At 40.8% G+C, this 21767-nt stretch overlaps 1 pseudogene; it reads left to right on the top strand.

The window, feature by feature from the left end:
• Positions 1 to 257: 257 nt before the first annotated feature.
• LOC144303940 (adenosylhomocysteinase-like) lies at positions 258 to 21089 on the top strand (annotated as a pseudogene).
• Positions 21090 to 21767: the final 678 nt, after the last annotated feature.

Genomic DNA, 21767 nt, shown 5'->3' with positions numbered 1-21767 from the left:
ATTCAGATTAGCAATGTGCTAGGGAAAGCAGACAGCTGTCGGGGACAATTCTGCTTGCAAATGATGCTAAACTTTTATGTAATTCCATTAAAAACAAAACCAGAAACAACCCCTAAAGTGATATACAATTAAAAAGTATAAAACTTTGGATGTATTGTGTTATGCAGCAAATAGAATAACAGCAATATACCCAAGTAGATATTGTTTTATTTCTCCATAGATATATAGCATGGTGTGTTCCCAGAAGCCACTGAATCATGGTCACTTCTGATCTTATCTCAACCAGTTGTACAGGTACCGGGAAACAAACACCTGTTTATTTGTTAATGCAACTGAAGGAACTTGATCATTGGGTTTCAATGACTCTAAAGTATACATACGCATTCTATTCCAGACCAAACACCATATTTCCTTTCTTTTTTTTAAAAATTTTTTTATTTATGATAGTCACAGAGAGAGAGAGAGAGAGGCAGAGACATAGGCAGAGGGAGAAGCAGGCTCCATGCACCGGGAGCCCGACGTGGGATTCGATCCCGGGTCTCCAGGATCGTGCCCTGGGCCAAAGGCAGGTGCCAAACCGCTGCGCCACCCAGGGATCCCCTTTTTTTTTTAATTTTTAATTTTTTATTTATTTATTTTTATTTATGATAGTCACAGAAAGAGAGAGAGGCAGAGACATGGCAGAGGGCCATATTTCCTTTCATATAAGGGTTTGTTACGATAATTTATTTGAAAAAAAATAGTGTGATTCATATATTTGCCTCACTCCTGTTCTCAGGAAACAATAATTTTTTTATGAATATTATCGGCCAGTTTTTAAGAATTGTATATGGGGGAGGGGGCACCTGGGTGGCTCAGCTGATTAAGAATCTGCCTTCAGCTCAGGTCATAATCCCAGAGTCCTGGAATGGGGCCCTGCATCAGGCTCCCAGCTGAACCTGCTTCTTCCTCTCCCTCTCCCTCTCTCTGCCTCTCTGCCTACTTGTGCTCTCTCTCTTTCTGCCAAATAAATAAATACAATCTTAAAAAAATTGTATATGGTGTCAATAAATGACTTAGCATGATTTTGGGGTACAAGACAATCAATTAAATGCACTTATATCACATCATATCCTAATATTGGAAATATATTAGCATACACACTATAAATTAGTTATAGACTCTGACCACTTCAATTTTCTTTCAGAAGAAGGTTTTCTCCATTGCCCAAAGAGAACTTGACTAGACCCTGCTAGGAATGGTACCAGTATCCAAAATGCACTTGATATTCTCTTGGTTATATACTAGTTGCTATTCTGCTACTTCTGGAAGAGTTTTCTAAAATAGCACAAAAAAAATTGATGAAGAAAACATTCAACTCCAGCTCAATGAGTACTTAATGAGCAACTACTGTGCACCAGGTACCACAAAAGGCACTAGAAAAAAAAGAGATACACCCTTCATAGTTTGGTCAAAAGGCAGGCACATAGATAGGCCATTCAAATAAAATATAGTAAATGCTATAATACAGGTGAGCACAGGACCATGGAAGCACAGAGAAGGAGCTAAAATCTTCTTCTGAATTTCTGACTCACTAATCCAACAGCCTACTGGATATCATTAACTTCTCAACATGTTCAAAACAGAACTCAGAGATTGTCCCATTCAAGTAACTTTGTAGCAGAAGCTGCAGGTGCCCTGTTCATTTTCTCTGGCCTTCAGAGTTGGCTCAGGCTGTACTGAAGAACAACCCTCAACCAATGACTGAGCAGGTGGATACATAACACAGGTAGGATAGCTCAGAGATGGGATATTTCTCAATGGTCCCATTGAATCTCTACACAGTGAGGATGATTATGGTAAAAATGAATCAAGTGGAAGGCCCTGAAAATTCCCATCCTTAGTGGGATTGTAATCTAAAAGCAATGCCTCATCCTTGATGAAACTTCAGAGATTAGCTTACTATCAAAGATCTGACAAAGAGTAGGTGTAATGGGACCTATAGAATCCCCATGTACTATACCTTGTTTGACCTATAGGGAAGTTGGATGGATGCCTGCAGGTGACCGTGCAGTGTGGCAGACTTAGTCAGGGACCTTCAATTGCAGCTGCTATTTAGATGAGTCTCTGGCACCTGATGTGTAGCTATTGATTTGAAAATACTTCTTTTCCCATATCAATTTGTACCAGCCACCAGAAGCTGTTTGCTTTTACCTGATGTTGCCTCAGTACTATATCAACTTTCCTGCTCTCTGCCATAATATGGTCAGCAAAGATTGTGATTATCTTGACAGTCTACATGAAATCATACTGGTCTACTGAATTGACGGCATTATATTGGTTGCACCTGATCAGGATCTGAAGAGGAAGTAGCAGGGGATCCCTGGGTGGCTCAGCGGTTTAGTGCCTACCTTTGGCCCAGGGTGTGATCCTGGAGTCCCGGGATTGAGTCCCACATCGGGCTCCCTGCATGGAGCCTGCTTCTCTCTCTGCTCTGTGTCTCTGCCTCTCTCTCTGTCTCTCTGTCTCTCATGAATAAGTAAATAAAAATCTTTTTTAAAAAATGAAGAGGAAGGGGGATCCCTGGGTGGCTCAGCGGTTTGGCGCCTGCCTTTGGCCCAGGGCGCGATCCTGGAGTCCCGGGATCGAGTCCCGCGTCAGGCTCCCGGCATGGAGCCTGCTTCTCCCTCCTCCTGTATCTCTGCCTCTCTTTCTCTCTATGTCTATCATAAATAAATAAATAAATAAATAAATAAATAAATAAATAAATAAATAAATAAATCTTTAAAAAAAATGAAGAGGAAGTAGCAGTTATTTTCTATGATTTAGACAGACATAGGTGGGTCAGAGAATTGGAGATAAACCCTACAAAAAGTCAGGGGCTCACTACATATGGGAAGTTCCTGGGAATCAAATGGTACAGAACGTCTCAATATATACTTCAAAGTAGAAGATAACTGCTGCATCTTGCACAGTCTATCTCTAAAGAAGAGGCACAAGGTAGACTTTTTTTGGATTTCAGAGGTAATATATGCCATATTGGAGTGGGCTGGTTAGGTCCTACTTACAAGTAATCTGCAAAGCTTCCAGTTCTGAGGGAGACCAGAGCAACTAACTGCAGGCTGAGGAGAAGAGGCTCTTCTTTGTAAGCCAGCAGACTCAATGATACTTGGACTGTCTGTGGCAGATGGGAGGTGCATGAAGTCTCTGTCAAGCAATAATTGGAGAATCAAGTGTAGAACAAAGGTTTGGAAGCAAATCCATACCACTTCTGCAGATAAAAGTCTTTAGAAACAGCATCTAGTGTGATATTGTCACTGAATGTCTTACATATATTCTTCATTTCCTATTATGAACTAGGTGACCTTCCTAGCCATAAGGTTAGGTATACACTGAAGCAATCATCATCAAATGGAAATAGTATGGAAGAGATTGAGCCCAAGCAGATCCAGAGAGCACAATTAAGTTGCCCAAGCAGTTGGCTTCTATTCCTTCAATATCAACTTCTGGCTCTTCCTCAATCCATATCTATAGCCACATAGGGGAGTTTCTTATCACCAGTTGAATGAGGAGGAAGAAGCTCAGTCCTGATTTACAGATAGCAAGACAATATAATGGGACAAACTGGAATAGATAATTGCAGCATTATATTCTACTCAGGGGTAAAGGAAAATGCACTCCAAAGGTGGAACTTCGAATAATACATTTGGTTGTCCACTTTTTCTGAACAGAGAGATGGCCAGAAGTATGGATTTAGCTTGGTTCATGGGTGATTGATAACAGTTTGGCTAGATGTTTAGGGTGTTGGTTAAAAAAAAATTGGAATAATGACAAGAAGGGGTCTGTGGAAAAGATGTGTGAATGGATCTCTCCTAATAGGCCCAGAGTATGAAGTTATTTGTGGATACCCTCCAAAGAGTATCCATCACAGAAGAGGCTTTCAGTAATCAAGTAGGTAGGAAAAAATAACAGTCTGTATATATCCATCAGCTTCTTTCACCAGCCATTGCAGGGCTTGCTCACTGGGCCCAAGTAGAACATGGTCACAGAGGTAAGAATGGAGGCTATTTGTGGACTTAACAACATGGACTGATCTAACCACTGTTAATGATGAATGTGTAATTGGCCAATATAAGGGATGAACACTGAGCGCCCAATACAGCACCATTCCCCAGGAGACCAGCCAGCTACCAGATGCAGACTAATTACAGTGGTTCCCTACATTATGGAAGAGGCAGAGATTTGTTCCCACTAAAATAGACATGTATTTTGGATATAGATTTGCCTTCCCTGGTTGTAATGCTTTTGCAAGTATTACCATTTGTAGACTTTCTGAATGTTTTATTGGCCATCATGGCATTCTGTACAATGTTGCTCTTGGTCAAAGAATTAATTTCACAACCAAAGAAGTCCAGCAATGGGTCTGCCCATGGAATTCACTGGTCTTACCACACAACTACCACTCAGAAGCAATTAGCTTCCAGGAATGATGGAATAGCCTCCTGCATTCACGATGTCTACTAAGGGATGGGGCTCTAGCATACAAGATAAAAAATACCTTAAATCAGCAACTAGTACATAGTGCTGTCCTTCCCATAACCAAAATACGTAGGTTCAGGAATCAAGGAGGAAGTGAAAATGCACCCCCTCAATATTACAATTAAAGACCACTCCCAGAAGTTCTGCTACCCCTCTTTGTAATTTTCAGTTCTGTTGCTTTGGAGATCTTGGTTGCAAAGGGCAGAATATTTTTGCCAGAAGATACAACAATGATTCCAGTGAATTAGAAGTTGAGATCGACATCTGACTCTTTGGGACTCTTTTTACTACTGGCTGAGAGTATACTTTAGACTATTGGAATGATACGTTCTGAGTACTGAGGTACAACTGAATTGCTGGTTGCACAATGGACATGGGGAGGTGGGTACTGTGTCTAGAGCCCAGGGAGTTCTTTGAGGAGCCTCTCACTGCTTCAAATTAATGGAAAATGTCAGCCATAAAACAAAGTCAGGACAACTGAATATTCCGATGCTTCAGGACTAGAAGTTTAGATTATACTATCAAGCAAAGAAGTCACATCAGCTGAGGTCCTACCTGAGGACAAATGAGAAATAGAAAGGAAGAGAGAAATTATTTAAAAACCAACTATGGTCCTGTGACCAGTTTTAGAAATAAAGACTGTGGCAGCTTTGTACATTTTCTGCCTTGCTTATTACGAATGTGTGCATATGTGTATATACAGAGAGAGAGAAAAAAATCAGTTTCATTCTCTGTCCTTCTTTCCCTTACTATTTTACACAAGTCTTGCTGGAGGTTAACTCTACAAGTTAGTCTTCGGTAGAAGAACATTCAGGTGAGACTTTTACTGAATTTGAGGAAAACTTGACATGTTCCAGGCATAGGTGGTTGACCAACTCCCAGAAACTGATTCAATGATTATTAGTACTGTGTGTCTCCTCAATTTGACAAGAAGGGAAAAGTGTCTTCATTCATACAAAGAACAGTTGAGTCTTGCTAAGTGGAAATCCTTCTTTTCGCTGTCAGATGGAGTAACAAGGTAAGTATGGATGCTGTGAGCCAAGGATAAACTGTGTCAGTCAGCAAGCTATTCTATCTCAGCTGCAAATGTACCCATCCATACTCTTGTTTCATGATGCTGGTACGGGAACTCCCACATTTCTGCTTTGCCGGCTGGCTTCCTATTAGACTCAGCCAATAAGGTATTCTAGGACACGGCAAAGCTGGAGGAGGATGAGGGGACTTGCTACATGATTTCTTTCTGCCTGCTTTCTGTGCCTGGGAACATTGCCCTAGCATCATTTCTTCACCTTAGCAGCACCATTTCTTTTCCTCCTAGATCAGCAGCTTAACTCCATTTGCAATTTTTCCTATTCTTGTAGCAACATCCTCATTTTGCTCCACTTAGAGACAATAGCAGTCAGCGGGCATCTCTTCCTCAGAGATCTGGCTTCCAGCCCAAAGGACTCCTCTTCTAAACTTGAGAGCTACCAGCACCCACTGAGCAATACCTCAGGGTCTGATATCTGAATTTCAGCATCATGGGGCCCCACCCAATCTTCTAAGTTTTAATAATTCTAACGTCTCTATTCCATCATCTTTGGAGTGGTAGCTGCTCCCAGCAATAGTCGCTTCCCTTATAATTTAGTGTTTTCCTTCTGTCTTTTTGGTTCCCTAGTTAACAATTGTGTACCTGGTTAATGATTCCTTGTGTTAAATTTTGGTGTGGTTTTTATCTTCTGACTGGATGGTGACTCATACAGACACCTTCCCAGGATTCCCTCACCTCCTCCCATCCCCTACTCTAGGCCGGAAATTTCCCTCATTGTACTACCATTAACAACTCCTGGCACAACAATTGTCATATAATTTTGTGGATATCTGTTTTCTTATATCCTTGCTAAATGGGGAACTCTATATTTCAAATTATTCATCTTGGCATCTCCATTTCTCAAGACAATGCCTAGTAAATAGGGATATTCTATGAATATTTATTAAATGAGTAAAAGAATAAAGTAGAACGTTTCCCCATAGGAAGATGACAAAGGAGAGAGAGTAACCACCAGACCAGTAGCTCACTAAGATTTTGATCTCAGGATTCATTTGGAGAGTAATATACTAGTAAATGTTGAATAAATGGTGTTTAAAAAAAAGAAAGAAAGAAATGCTATTTTGTAGCATTTGCTGATATTTGTTTTATAAGCACTTCCTCCATGGCCAATTTCAAGCTATCAACATGATGTCATTGAACACAGAGCTGGAAGGAGATCCACACAACTGGTTCTCATGAACCAGTGCCAGCCAGCTCCAACACACTTTTAAATGTAATGAGGACCTTAAAGAACTTTGGTTCATGTAAATTATATCTACAAAAATTTATTGTGTTTAGAAATTAGAACTGAGAAATTCTTAAAATTCTTATTTCTTAGCTCTATTAAAAATAACAATAATCCCACTACTTGTTAACATAAATAACATTTTTATGAAATATAACTATACTTTTCAAAGCAAAAAACAATTAGAAGGTGATCAAATTGTTTTGCATTTTGGCAAATCTCTTAATGTAAGAATTATGAGACGATAACTGGATTCTCACATCTCCTTCAACACTCATTCTGTTGTGATTATGTTTTTTTAAATATATGAAGAAAATATAGTACCACACATATGTTATTTGAAAAAGGAGGAAGAGTGTATATTGTAATAGCCATTTCAGATAACTGAGGTCATTATTCTTTGATAATATACTAAGACTCAAAAAGTGGCAGTTTCTTTGAGGTTAGTTATAATGCAGAATCTGAAACCGCACAACAAATTTTTAAACTCTATTACAAGAATATCCATTGGTCTATCTTGCATGTTGAGTGAATCTTTTACCCAGCATAATTTTGTAAAATAAAACATTGGTTATTTGAAAAGTATTGCTTCCCTGAGTTATGCTGATCTTCCAAATGTTGCCATATTTCATTATATAATGTCAAAAATTATTTTCACTAATCTCATTAATAAAGTTTTTACATTACTGGGAAACTATCAAGCTCACTGTGGTAGAGACAAGTTTCCCAAAATTCTAATTTTCAGTCCTGTTTTTCTCATTGGCAAAAATCACCATCGGTTGTTTTTCTGTAAGGGACAGCTTCACTTCCTGCATTTTTTAAATAAAATGTCTGCCAATGCCCAAGTCTAAATAACCATCGTTTTCTGTCAGCCATTTTTTTCAAGAGCAACTAGTTCAGATTGCACCTCAAATAGTTGCACAAGTGCTTTTACTCAAGGCAACTATTGTACTCTTCTCTGTACAGAAATGCTTTATGCATATTTCCCATTTTTTACATAGCATATTAAAGAATACATAGCCAAGTGCCAAGATTAAATACAATTTATTTTACTATTCCATCAAGGACATTCTTAAGGAAGACTCGCTCACTTGCTTGCTTGCTTGTTTTGCTTTCTTTCTTTCTCTCTTTCTTTGTTTCTTTCTTTCTTTCTTTGGTTTTTTACTTTGAGTGCATGGCAGTGAGAAAATACAATGACTCCTAGTACAATTTGGTGCCACTGCCTTTGGTGAGATGCTAGCAGTTTTAACCACCATTGCTTGATATCATTAGTGTTAATGCTGACACAGAGAAACAGTATTATAAGATTGTACCATCTTAATATTATGATAAAAAATAATTTAGACCTTACGGACTCCAGAGAGGATCTCCCCAGAGATTGATCACATTGACCACACTTTGAGAAGTATTGCACAAGACAACTGAAAACAACATTTACCCACAATTCATCCTCTGGGAAGTTTGCATATTATAAAGACCATACAAATGTGAAAGATTGAGCATTTCTGGAAAGATGTTTCCCCAGTCATTATACAAGAAGGAGAGAAAAAGAGAAAAGAAAAGAATGATCTTATTGAGAGCTATATGAAACAAATGAATCATGTCCACAGTCTCTTCTGAGAGAGAATATCTCTAGGCTGTCGTGATGTACCATAAGACCATACAGCTCTTTCATAACATCTGGCATCCCGACTATTACCTTGCTATAACTTCGGACTGAGGGCACCAAATATAGAGTCTCATAGCAACCAGAATGTTTAAGGACACTAATGCAGGGCACCTGGGTGGCCCAGTGGTTGAACATCTGCCTTTGGCTCAGGTTGTGATCTCAGGGGCCAGGGATCAAGTCCTGCATTAGGCTGCTTCTCCCTCTGCCTATATTTCTGCCTCTCTCTCTCAGTGGTCTCATGAATAAATAAATACAATTTTTAAAGATTTTATTTATTTATCCATGAGAGACACACAGAGGGAAAGAGAGACACAGGCAGAGGGAGAAGCAGGCTCTGCACAGGGAGGCTGAGGGGGTACTCGATCCCGGGTCTCCAGGATCACACCCTGGGCTAACGGCAGTGCTAAACCGCTGAGCCACCCAGGCTGCCCAAATGAAATCTTAAAAAAAAATAAAGACATTAGCTCTCTGCCCAGCGCCACCCTTCCTGTGTCAGGTCCTACCCCTAAGGCTGGCTCCCTTCGCCAGTGTCCATCACTCTGTGCGGAAGCGCTGCCAGCACGTCGGACAAACTGCCCTACAAAGTCGCTGACATCAGCCTGGCCTCCTGGGAACGCAAGGCCTGGACATCGCGGAGAATGAGATGCTGGGCCTGATGCGCATGAGGGAGATGTACTCGGCCTCCAAACCACTGAAGGGTGCCCGCATCGCGCTGCCTACACATGACCGTGGAGACAGCTGTCCTCGTTGAGACCCTCATAGCTCTGGGTGCTGAGGTGCAGTGGTCCAGGGGCAACATCTTCTCCACCCAGAACCATGCAGCTGCTGCCATTGCCAAGGCTGGCATTCCAGTGTACGCCTGGAAGGGTGAAATGGATGAGGAGTACCTGTGGTGCATTTAGCAGACACTACTTCAAGGACAGGCCCCTCAACACAATTCTGGATGACGGAGGTGACCTTTACCAATCTCATCCACACCAAGTACCCACAGCTCCTATCAGGCATCCGAGGCATTTCTGAAGAGACCACAACAGGGGTTCATAATCTATACAAGATGATGGCCAATGGGGAGCTGAAGGTGCCTGCCATCAATGTGAACGACTCTGTCACCAAAAGCAAGTTTGACAACCTGTATGGCTGCCGGGAGTCTCTTATAGATGGCATCAAGTGGGCTACGGATGTGATGATTGCAGGCAAGGTGGCAGTGGTAGCAGGCTATGGCGATGTGGGCAAAGGTTGTGCCCAGGCCCTGCGGGGTTTTGGGGCCCACATCATCATCACGGAGATCGACCCCATCAATGCACTGCAGGCTGCCATGGAGGGCTATGAGGTGACCACTATGGATGAGGCCTGTCAGGATGGCAATATATTTGTCACCACCACAGGCTGTGTTGACATCATCCTTGGCCGGCACTTTGAACAGATGAAAAATGATGCCATTGTGTGTAACATCAGACACTTTGACGTGGAGATTGACGTCAAATGGCTGAGCGAAAATGCCATAGAGAAAGTGAACATCAAGCCCCAGGTGGACCGCTACCAGCTGAAAAATGGGTGCCGTATCATCCTGTTGGCTGAGGGCCGGCTGGTCAACCTGGGCTGTGCCATGGGCCATCCCAGCTTTGTGATGAGCCACTCATTCACCAATCAAGTGCTGGCACAGGTAGAATTGTGGACCCACCCAGACAAGTACTCTGTTGGGGTTCACTTCCTGCCCAAAAAGGTGGATGAAGCAGTGGCTGAAGCTCACCTGGGTAAGCTGAATGTGAAGCTGACCAAGCTGACTGAGGAGCAAGCCCAGTACCTGGGCTTGTCCCGTGATGGCCCCTTCAAGCCCGATCATTACCGCTATTGTTTGCCTTATAACCAGGCCTTTTGTTTGCCTTATAAGAACCAGGCCTATTGTTTGCCTTATAACTGCTGGCCTTGGGATCCCTGGGTGGCGCAGCGGTTTGGTACCTGCCTTTGGCCCAGGGCGCGATCCTGGAGACCCGGGATCGAATCCCACATCAGGCTCCCGGTGCATGGAGCCTGCTTCTCCCTCTGCCTGTGTCTCTGCCTCTCTCTCTCTCTCTCTCTCTCTCTCTCTCTCTGTGTGTGTGACTATCATAAATAAATAAAAATTAAAAAAAAAAAAGTAACTGCTGGCCTTGCTGGGGTCCCACCTCTCTTCCCCAAGAACAAATGGCACCAACTTTGAGACAGGTTTGTTAATGTCCCCCACTAACTTCCCAGGGCTGGTCACTCAGTCTTTGGCCTTTGCTGCATCCCTCATACTGTTCTAGATGTGGCAGAGGGAATTGAGAAGCCCCTTCTCAAGCCCTGGTCATAATAGAAGTACATAGGAGAAACCCACAAGGAACCCTGAGCTCAGGGGTTTTGGAACTGCTCAGTCAGTCCTTACTTAGTTTGGAAGTCAGCAGTGGTGGTCACAAAGCCCATACACTTTACCATCTAGGCCTTCACTTGGCCTATGAACTTTCTACCCATGTTCTTAGTTACTGGTTCACTGGTCCCTCAGCCCATGACAGATGAGAATGAATTATATCAAAAAGAAGGGAGGAACTTCTGAGAGTTTGAATGCCCCAGATAGCCTGGCTTAGTGCTGGGCATTCTCTTGAAGAGGTTTCACAGAACAATGAGATTAGTACTTTCAGTTTTTATTTTACAGAGGTTAGAATAGACTGTTAAGGGGCAGCCAGAAAGGACAAGAGAAGTGACAGCCAGAGGTTGAGAAGGGCCAGAGAATCATAAAAGCAGACATAGATCTGGCCACCTCTTTGTAACATGATGGTTCTTATCACAACCCTGAATCAAAAAGATTAGTTTGGTTTATAATGTTTAATTGTTTATAATGTTCAAAGAGAGTGGAAAGGAGGGTAAATAAAAATTTTGGTGCCTAAAAAAGTAATAAAAATAAATAAATAAAGACGTTAATGCAAAGGCTCTTCTGAAGCAGAGATTAACTAGAGATATTAGACTTCTTCTCTCCAAAATGTCAAAGTAGAAATTTTAAAAAAATAATCACAAAAAATAGACACATATACCAATAGAACAGAATAGAAAACCCAGAAATAAACCCACAACTATGTGGTTGATTAATCTTTGCCAAGCAGGAAAGAATACCCAATGGGGAAAAGAATATCTCTTCAACAAATTGGGAAAACTGGACAGCAACATACAAATGAATGACACTGGACCACTTTCTTACACCATACACAAAAATAAATTTAAAATGCACGAAAGATCTAAATATGAGACCCAAAAGCATAAAAATCCTAGAAGGGAACACAGACAGTAACTTCTTTGGCATCAGCCATAGCAACTTCTTTCTAGAGCTGTCTCCTGAAATAAGGAAACAAAAGCAAAAAGAAACTATTGAGGCTACATCAAAATAAAAAGCTTCTGCACAATGAAGGAAGCAATCAACAAAACTAAAAGGCAGGGAGGGGATCCCTGGGTGGCTCAGCGGTTTAGCGCCTCCCTTCAGCCCAGGGTGTGATCCTGGAGTCCCGGGATCGAGTCCCATGTAGGGCTCCCTGCATGGAGCCTGCTTCTCCCTCTGCCTGTGTCTTTGCCTCTCTCTCTCTCTCTCATGAATAAATAAATCAAATCTAAAAAAAAAAAAAAAAACTAAAAGGTAACCGATGGAATAGGAGAAGATATTTACAAAATGACATATCTGATAAAGGTTAACATCCAAAATATATAAAGAACTTACAAAACTCAATACTGCAAAAATGCATAATCCAATTAAAAAATGGGCAGAAGACATAAATAGATATTTTTCCAAAGAAGACATATAGATGGCCAACAGATACATGAAAAGATGCTCAACATCACTCAATATCAGGGAAATACATATCAAAACTACAATGAGATATTGCTTTTCAGAATGGCTAAAATCAACAGCACAAACAATAGGTGTTAGTGAGGATTTAGAGAAAAAAGAAACTCTTGCACTGTTAGTGAGAATACAAATTAGTGGTGCCACTTTGGAAAGCAGTGTGGAGGTTCCTCAAAAAGTTAAAAATAGAACTACCCTACAATCCAGCCATTGCACTACTAGCTATTTACCCAAAGAATACAAAAATACTAAAAAAATAAATAATAAAGAAAGAAAGAAAACAAAAATACTAATTCAAAGGAATATATGCACCCCGATGTTTATAGCAGCAATATGGAAACAATAGGCAAATAATGGAAACAGCTCAAGTGCCCATTGACTGATGAATGGATAAGGAAGCTGTGGTATATTTATATATGCAATGGAATATTACTCGGCCATAAAAAAGAATGAAATCTTGCCATTTGTAATGACATGGATGCACCTGGAGAGTATTATGTTAAGTGAAATGAGTTAAAGACAAGTACCATATGATTTCCTGCATATGTAGAATTTAAGAAACAAAACAGGGATGCCTGGAGCTCAGTGGTTGAGCATCAGCCTTGGGCTCAGGGTGTGATCCCAGCATCCTGGGATTGAGTTCCACGTCGGGCTCCCCATGAGGAGCCTGCTTCTCCCTCTGTCTATGTCTCTGCCTCTCTGTGTCTCTCATGAATAAATAAATTAAATATTTTAAAAAAAGAAAAGAAAGGAGCAAAAGGGGAAAAAAGAGAGGAAGGCAAACCAAGAAACAGATTCTTAACTATGGAAAACAAACTGATAGTTACTAGGAAGGAGGTGGGTAGAGGATGGGCGGGTAAGGAGGTGATGCAGATTAAGAAATGAACTTGTGATGAGCACTGGGTATTGTATGGAAGTGATGAATCACTATCTTGTACACCTGAAACTAAGGTAACACTGTATGTTAACTGGAATTTAAATAGAAACTTAAAAGAAGAAAAATATAACTAGAGAAAAAAAAGAATCAGTAAGTACAGATGATATAGAAGCTGAGAAGGGAAAAATATACTCAGATCAGAAATGGAATAGTCAGGGAGCACCTGGGTTCAGTTGGTTAAGTATCTGCCTTTGACTCAGGTCTTGATCTCAGGGTCCTGGGATCAAGCCCTGCATCAGGCTCCCTGCTTTTTGGGGAGCGTGCTTCTCCTTCTCCTCTCCCTCTGCCCCCTGCCCCCACCCACACTGGTACTCTCTCTCAAATAAATATATAAAATCTTTTTTTTAAATGGGGTGTCAGGGTGTAATATGTTACAAGCATATAAAAGCTATAATAAGCTGAAGCTACAAGAAAAGAGACAAAAGGGGAGGAAAAGGGATGAGGTAGAGAAATGGGGCTGAAGAGAGGGTGAGTGGACAGAAGCCGTAAAAGACAAGAACCAGGTCTCCATGATGGTAGAGGGCAACAAACTCCTGCTATTGAAAAGGCTAACTAGAAAATCCATTTCTAAGAGTTGCTGTGCCAGGCCTCAGTTCTTAGCTGAAATTCCTTTTGTCCAACCTACTGTTGGGTTTTGTTTTGTTTTGTTTTGTTTTTTTGGTTTATTTTTTTCAATACCTTGAGTGTTCCCTGTAACTGTTGGAGCCCAATTAACTTCTAACTCCTGGGGAAGGCATCATGCTAGGTGTTTTCCCATCATTATCTCAATTTAAGTCCTATTTCTCTGTTTAAACGTATATAACAGCAATACTCCCACACATCAGGTGCAATGGGAACAAATAAAGTTGACATGATTTTCATTTCCACAAGCCATGAAGTACATAAAATACAGAGGCTATAAAGCCAGAGGGAACTGTGTAGTTGGAGAATTTGTTGCTTTTTCCTCCTAGTTCAAAAAAAGAAAAACAATTGATTGGCTTACCACTAGGGTAATAAGACAAGAGGGTAAATAACTAGTTGGGATTCTTTGTTACCGAAAACAAAAACAAAAACAACAAATCCAGTTGAATTAAATTAAGTAAATAGGAAGAATTTGTTATAAACTGCAGGAGTATCTCACGTAAGCTTAGAGAAATGCTCCACCTCAGAAAGAGCCACACCTGGATTTCTTCTGCATCCCCATCCTATTTCTCTATGTGTAAACACTGCAGTCTCTGTCCAGGCACCCTACCTTCCTATCTCCCCATCTCTCTGGCAGAGTAAGGCTAGCCACAACTCCTGAGTTGGCAGATCACAGTCTACTTCCCAGGGAAATTGAATCCATTTCCTCCTTCCTTGCCTTCTTCATTCCTTCTACTCTTCATCCGCCTCAATTCTAAATTTAGAGAAAAAGTACTCTGATTGGTTAGCTAGGGTCAAATATTCATCACTGGTTCAATGAACTGCAACTGACTGGCAGAGTCAAGGAACCACCTTCCACAAAATGATTAGATAGTGGAATAACATGGGGTTGGGGACTGTTTGGTTTTATCACCATGGACCACCACATGTGGCAACTAGGTGAGACGTGATGCTTGTTATGAGTTGGCTGATTCCAGCCGATGTCCACTACAAATGATGAACTATACATCACCACCACATAAGCAAAACAACTCTTAAGTGATTCCAAATTGATGAGGCCCCATCACATGGCTTTGGAAAAGGCCATTCCAGATCTTCCACCCTCAAAAAACAAACTATAACAACAAAAACCCACTTTCTGACACCCAGCAATAATGTCAAAATATGATTTGAGAACTGTCCCTTTGCAGAACCCCCTACCCAACTCGTTTGCTTATGCTGCACTAGACCTGGGCTGACCATCCCCCATGCAATATGCCACATTCCAGACCTGTTCTTTTAATTCCTTTCACCCAAGTATTACCTATCTGTTCCATATTGCAGCCTTTTGCTCCATATAACAGCTGGAAAAGTAACCAGTGTCAGATTTTAATGGTCTGTACTGTTAAGCATTCTAAATAGGATGAATGCTTATTAGATATATGTAATTTCTCATTTTAGAGAAGTGGTTCTGACAGTAGCAACAACCTGGGCCAATTTAAAAAAAAAAGGAAACATTAAGAAAGGAAGCCCATCAATGTGCTACTTATAATGCAACCCCTTTTTCCTAAAATGTGGATCTTGACCTTTCCTTCTGTTTGCATTCCAAACAGTAGTCTTGTTTTCTAGACCTACTTTGTAATTGTTGTGTCTGTGTTTGCACATCTTAGCCATCACACTGTGTTCTCTACAGGATAAATAATATTATAAACCAGAGGCACTGCATGCAAAGTCCCAAGGAATCTGTGTCTGTGTAATACCTTCTAACATCATAAGGAATGAACAAATTCAGTTTTTAATGAGCCCTAAGAGAGTTTTCAAAGATAGGAGTTTTCCAAAATTTGCAGTTTGTCCTCTTAAAATGCAAATATACAAAGGTCCAGTAAGAACTGGTTTTTTAAAAAGAAACATTGGTGTTTACATGCATTTTAATAAGTATTATCCATACTTTCAGCATCCTTCTCACTTAAGGGGCTATAAATCATCTTAGAAACTGATCTACTTAATCTAAAATTCTGTCTGTAACTTTAATACAGTAACCAATGAAAGGAGATTATACATTACTCTGTCAGAGCTTCCAGCTCATTCTGTCAACTATAAAATCTATTTGCAGATCGTAGACTTCAATTCTATTTATTTCTAGCACAAAAAGACAGTATGTCTTATTGGTTGGACCATGGACTCATAATCAGGCTTCCTAGACTTAAACCCTTCAGTCAATAGTTGGGAGGCTTAGGGAAAGTTACTTAAACTTTCTGTGCCTCAGTTTCCTCACCTGAAAAATGGGAATAATAACACTATCCACTCATGATTATTGTAAAGATTAATTAACATTATGAAGCTCTTAGAATAGCATTGGCCATACTAAGGGTTACTATTGCACTAACTGTATAACCTCCACTGACTCGGTTACTGCTGATGAAGACTCCTTGACCTAATTTTAACCAGCTTTCTATAAGTTCTCTGCTGGGCCAGACCTTGGTTTCCCTCTTTGTCCTTGTAGAAGAATCCAGTTTGAACAAGAATTCTGCTAAATCTCATACCGATACCTTATTTCCTGGGCCTGGCTGTAGCAAGAATTCTATTGAACCTGCTAGCAAGACTCCTACTTAACCCATAATTTGCCACCTACTGACTCCTTCACCTTCCTTGGCTTGTCCTTAATGGAGTCAGAGTTGAGTCAGATCTATCTCCTCTACTACAGACCTCCACTGAGGTCACTCCCACTTAGGTAAAATCTACCTTCCTGTCTCTAACAAGTGTCAGGAAGAGTTTTTTTCCTTAACAGCATCCTGTTTTTGTCTTTAAATAATCAATCATCTTTGTGCAATGTGGGAGAAGAGACACATTTCCAAAATGCCTCTAATTTCATTTGTCTCTGATAATTTAACCCAACTTGTTAACATTTAGGATTTAGTAGTGCAATGGTTATACCTTAACTACATAGAAACTTGAAAAGGAGTGTGTGATTGCTTATAGGGACCAGCCTGTGAGAGTTAGGAGAATGGACAGAAGGAATTACCTACACCAGAAAAAACTGGCAAAATAAAAATAATTTTAATTTTAATAAAGTTTCCATTGATACTGTTCTTTATTATGGTCACAAACTCACTTGTTTGAGATGCATGAATAAGGAATACAATAGCTAAATTCCTCAATACCTTGTTAGAAGTTTTCTAAAGATGATTGCCTCAGTAGGAAGGCTACCAGTTTCCCCCTAGAGAGGCTCTATTCTATTATTCTGTAAGGAGCATGGAAAAATATTTCTTGACTGAATGGCTTTTAATGACCACACAATTGTGGGAAAGGGCTAAAACACATATCATTCAGGCAGATACATACATATTTACTGTTCTGTTAGATCACTCCCCAAAGAATATCTCGAAGTGCCAAAAAATATTAAAAGGTCACATTGAAAAACTAGACTGTTTAGTCTTTAGAAGAAAAATAGAGGGGATATGAGGCAGCATGTTAAATTTTGGGGTCTCTATTAAAACTTTTACAGACCTACATAATGTCACTAATCCTACCCTAGACAATGCATCTAGGAAACTATTCAGTACCTAAAACACCTTGGGTTTTGTAGATGCACACCCTGAGAAGGGGTTCTGATATGTATAGTTTATTGAGTGGATACTCTTTAGGAAAAACCTGAATGTAAGGAGGGGAAGAAGCAGCATAGAAAAGACCTGAATAAGACTGTGGTGCCAGGTTAAATCTAGGAAAAGTATGAAAGAGTGAAAATGAGTCAGTCTTTGATTACCCTTGGAGAAGGGAGGGTATAACTTCTCAGGAGTCTCCAGTAAAATAGTCCTACTTAGCACAGGTCAAGTCTCTGGAGAAAGTCACAGCTATAAGCTGTTGGCCAAGGCACTCACAGTTGAAGGATGGCTGCCCCAGCCTATAAAAAGGGGAACTGGGGGCATCTAGGTGGCTCCATGGTTGAGTGTCTGCCTTTGGCTCAGGTCATGATCCCAGGGCCCTGGGATCGAGTCCCACATCAGTCTCCCCACAGGGAGCCTGCTTCTCCCTCTGCCTATGTCTCTGCCTCTCCCTCTCTCTCTGTGTCTCTCATGAATAAATAAATAAAATCTTAAAAAAAAAGGGGGGGGGATCTGGGCTGGGAACATCTACCTCACTGTTCTTTTTTTTTTTTAATTTTTTATTTATTTATGATAGTCACACACACACACACACAGAGAGGCAGAGACATAGGCAGAGGGAGAAGCAGGCTCCATGCACCAGGAGCTTGACGTGGGATTCGATCCCGGGTCTCCAGGATCGCGCCCTGGGCCAAAGGCAGGCGCCAAACCACTGCACCACCCAGGGATCCCTACCTCACTGTTCTTCAGTGACAGTTTGTAGCACATGACAGTAAGGGGCTTCATTTTGTGCCTGCTTTGTATCCCTGGTACTTATCACAGTGCTTAACTATGGAAGGTTTTTAATAAATTGTTTCATTGATTTAAATTATATAGTGAGAGTAGCCTATCGAATTTATAAAGCAATGTCTTAAAAAAGTCATTTAAATTCAGATTTTATTTTGCACACTTGCTAAGTAACATTGTGGTGTTTCCTTCATGTCCTTGTTACCACCCCAGCTGCTGACATTTCACATTGTTCTCTACATATCAGTAAGAGAGGAAGGAAATGTGGTCTTGTGGTTGGAAGAGTAACTTGAGAACCCAGAGATTCTAGCATTGCCTCTCTTTTATTGGATGTCTTAGTGAAGTTGACGAACCTCTCAAAACCTCCAGTTTTGGGAAGGGAGAGTAATAAATCCTTAAAATGATCTGTTTTACTTCAGATTAACTACATCTTTCGAATGTCCCTTTTTTGTTAACCCTTTTTATGTTATACACCATGAATGAGAACTATTTTAAACACCTTTCTACAGAAGAGAGGAGTCTAGAAGCTCTAATGTTTAGAAAACACATCCCTGGAAACTTAAAATATCTTATGTGTTCTCTGTTGTGGATAGAGAAGAGCTAAGATGAGCTTGTCTTTGCTTATCCACCTTAATGCACATGGACAAACTGGCTTCATTCTGTATGTATATATGTAGAGGGCAGGCAGAGAGATCGGAGTCGTGAATCTGATGAGGTTACTGCCAAGGAGGCATTGTTCCCTCACTAGCAAGAGCACCGGGCCTCTTAGACTATGCTTTGGGTTTTGTCCATCCTCTTTCTTAGACCTATAGAAACTGTCTGGTGATCACTTTCTCCCTTTCTATAATCATCTGACTATGCATGCCTACAGCGTGGGGGGGCCAGATCACATTCAAGAAAGTCCTAATTTTTTGAGGGAATGGAAATAGGTTGGGCAAAATATTGTACAGAAATTATGTAACTGAAGGCCTTAAATCAGAGAAAATTAGGGAATAAAGGCCAATCAGAAAAGTACAAAATCTTATTGCATAAGATATATAAACCCAAATGCTAATGGAATAGCCTAATTAAAATGTTTGCTCATAAATTACACAATTATGAATTAATAAAGGCTTCTATAACCACAAATTATGCCAAATATTTAACTCAAAAATCATCATCTGGCTTCACCAGGGCTGAGGACTTGCGGGTAGAAACACGGAAGGCTTTGGAAACTGATTTAGAGAGAGAATTTCTGAAGTTGACTCTGCATATTGTGTGTGTTTTTACTGCAAGTGTAAATAACTGCATTGTGAAGTCAGAGGGAAAGCTAGGTTTGTGGAGTTAGGGGTAAATAGAAATAGGGTACTTTGCAAGCAAGAAAACAAAGTTCTTACATCTCTAAGCATTTCAAAAAGTTTCCTATACGGTTGTCTATTGTCCTCTCACAGACCAAGTAGAAATCAGATTTTCCTCTCTGGAAATTGATGCTCATGGGAGAAAACTGAACAATTCCGTCATTACACAGTGGTAGGGTCAGATGGAGAAATCTACTACCCCATTATCATACCATGATAGGGCTAGATGGCAAATGAGTTTGGGGCAAGGAAAATTGGTTTCTACTGGTTTCTCTCTTCTCAAACATGAGAATCTGATCCACGGAAAGATTTAGTTCCTCACATATATCACACCCAGTGTCCAAACCCTCTCCTTCTTTAGCCTCTAACCTGCCTCAGATAGTTTCCTCTTAAGGATAGTCCTCGGGAATGGGTATAGAGATTGCTACAAGCAAGTTGAGGACATTTGGGGTCATCACTGTTGTGTGCCCGGGTGCTGGGATAGAAGAGACATTAGGAAAAGAGAAAATATGGTAGAACCTTAGTAGTGCTCATCATAATTCGTTTCCCTCTTGGTCTTGGGCATACAGAAACACTTTCCAGCCTCCCTTGAACTTAAGTAGGGGCCATGCATGAGCTCTGACCAATGAATTGAGTGACTTATGTTATTTCCTAGCACACATGTGTTCTCACTTTTGCTTATCCCCTGCTTCGGTGTTGCTGGAGGTCTTGTGTTTCAGGTAGAGCAGCTGTAAGATAAAAGCAACCTGATTCCTAAGTCTTCACCTGGAGGGGAGCTGCCCTGAAAAGCTACTGGACCTACAGTACAGTTTGCAGGAGTGAGTGAGTTGAGTGAGGGGTTAGGGTTTGTTTATCGCTGCAACACGTCAGAGCCTCTCCTCACTCAAAAAGAAAAAGATGAAGAAACAGATGCAAGGACGTATCTATACCCAGCCCTGCTCTCTCCACCATTTTCCAGAGCCACAAAGAAAGGGCCTCTATTCTAGAAAAGGCATAAAAATTCTTCAGTGAAGGTGGGCTTCAATATCTGTCTGCTTTTGTATTTTTACAGTAAAAATGTACTTCCTCTGCAACTTTAAAAATAAAAAGTTACCCAAAAAAGTCTCTGGGCAACTTTATGAAGGCTTCATAATGAGGAATTTGGAAGACTTCCACATCCCTCAAAAATGTTTCCTCCACTTAGAGAAAGATTTATTTGGGTTACCAAGTGCCCATTTAAAAAAAAAAAAAAATGACTCAGTGAGGCAGCGTAAACAAAGTGAGTTCCTGGATTGGTATGATTTGAATCACAAAGCTGGTTTATTTGTCACTGGGCCTCGGGTGTACTTCATTTGGCAGGTTGATGATGTAGAAAACTTACTCCATTGGTTGACTCTGGCTTTTTGTTCCCTCACAGTGATGAGCACCGAGACCTAAAACTTCTTAAGCAAAATGAAAGGATTTCCATTGATAAAGTGTACTTCCTGATTGCGGCCTAAAAGGCCTTGTGGGAGGAGGTAGGATATAAAATAAAATAAGATCGTACCTACTAAGCACTGCTGAGTTGTTAAAAAACTAGGATTACTTTTTGAGTAAAGCCCAAGAAATTAGAGAAGTTAGTTTGAATGTATTCCATGAGACATCAGTTCACTGGACCCTGTGAAAATGACCTTCTGTGGGGATCCCTGGGTGGCGCAGTGGTTTGGCGCCTGCCTTTGGCCCAGGGCGCGATCCTGGAGACCCGGGATCGAATCCCACATCGGGCTCCCGGTGCATGGAGCCTGCTTCTCCCTCTGCCTGTGTCTCTGCCTCTCTCTCTCTCTGTGACTATCATAAATAAATAAAAATTAAAAAAAAATGACCTTCTGTGTTAATACTGTTGGTGGCATTAGCAACTGAATTAGACAATAACATCAGCATCATAAATTCTGCTTCCCAACCTTGGTAGCACTGTGGGGCTTAGAGGCAATGCTCCCAAGTTTCTCACGTAAAAATACCTTCACAGACACTTTTATTCGTCAGTAAACATTGAAGAGACAGAGGCCCAGAGAGATGTGAACCCTGAAGCTCTCCTTCCTCACCTCTGCCCACTAAACCTCTCTGCTGCCTACGCTGAATTCCATCTTCCCCAAACTATGCCAACTTCTCTAATCAGTCATTTCTTCTCCTTAGTTGAT

Source organism: Canis aureus, chromosome 33 (genome assembly GCF_053574225.1).
Source record: "Canis aureus isolate CA01 chromosome 33, VMU_Caureus_v.1.0, whole genome shotgun sequence".
Lineage (NCBI taxonomy): Eukaryota > Metazoa > Chordata > Mammalia > Carnivora > Canidae > Canis > Canis aureus.
The sequence above is the reverse complement of the archived record's forward strand: the minus strand, read 5'-3'. Positions and strand labels throughout refer to the sequence as shown.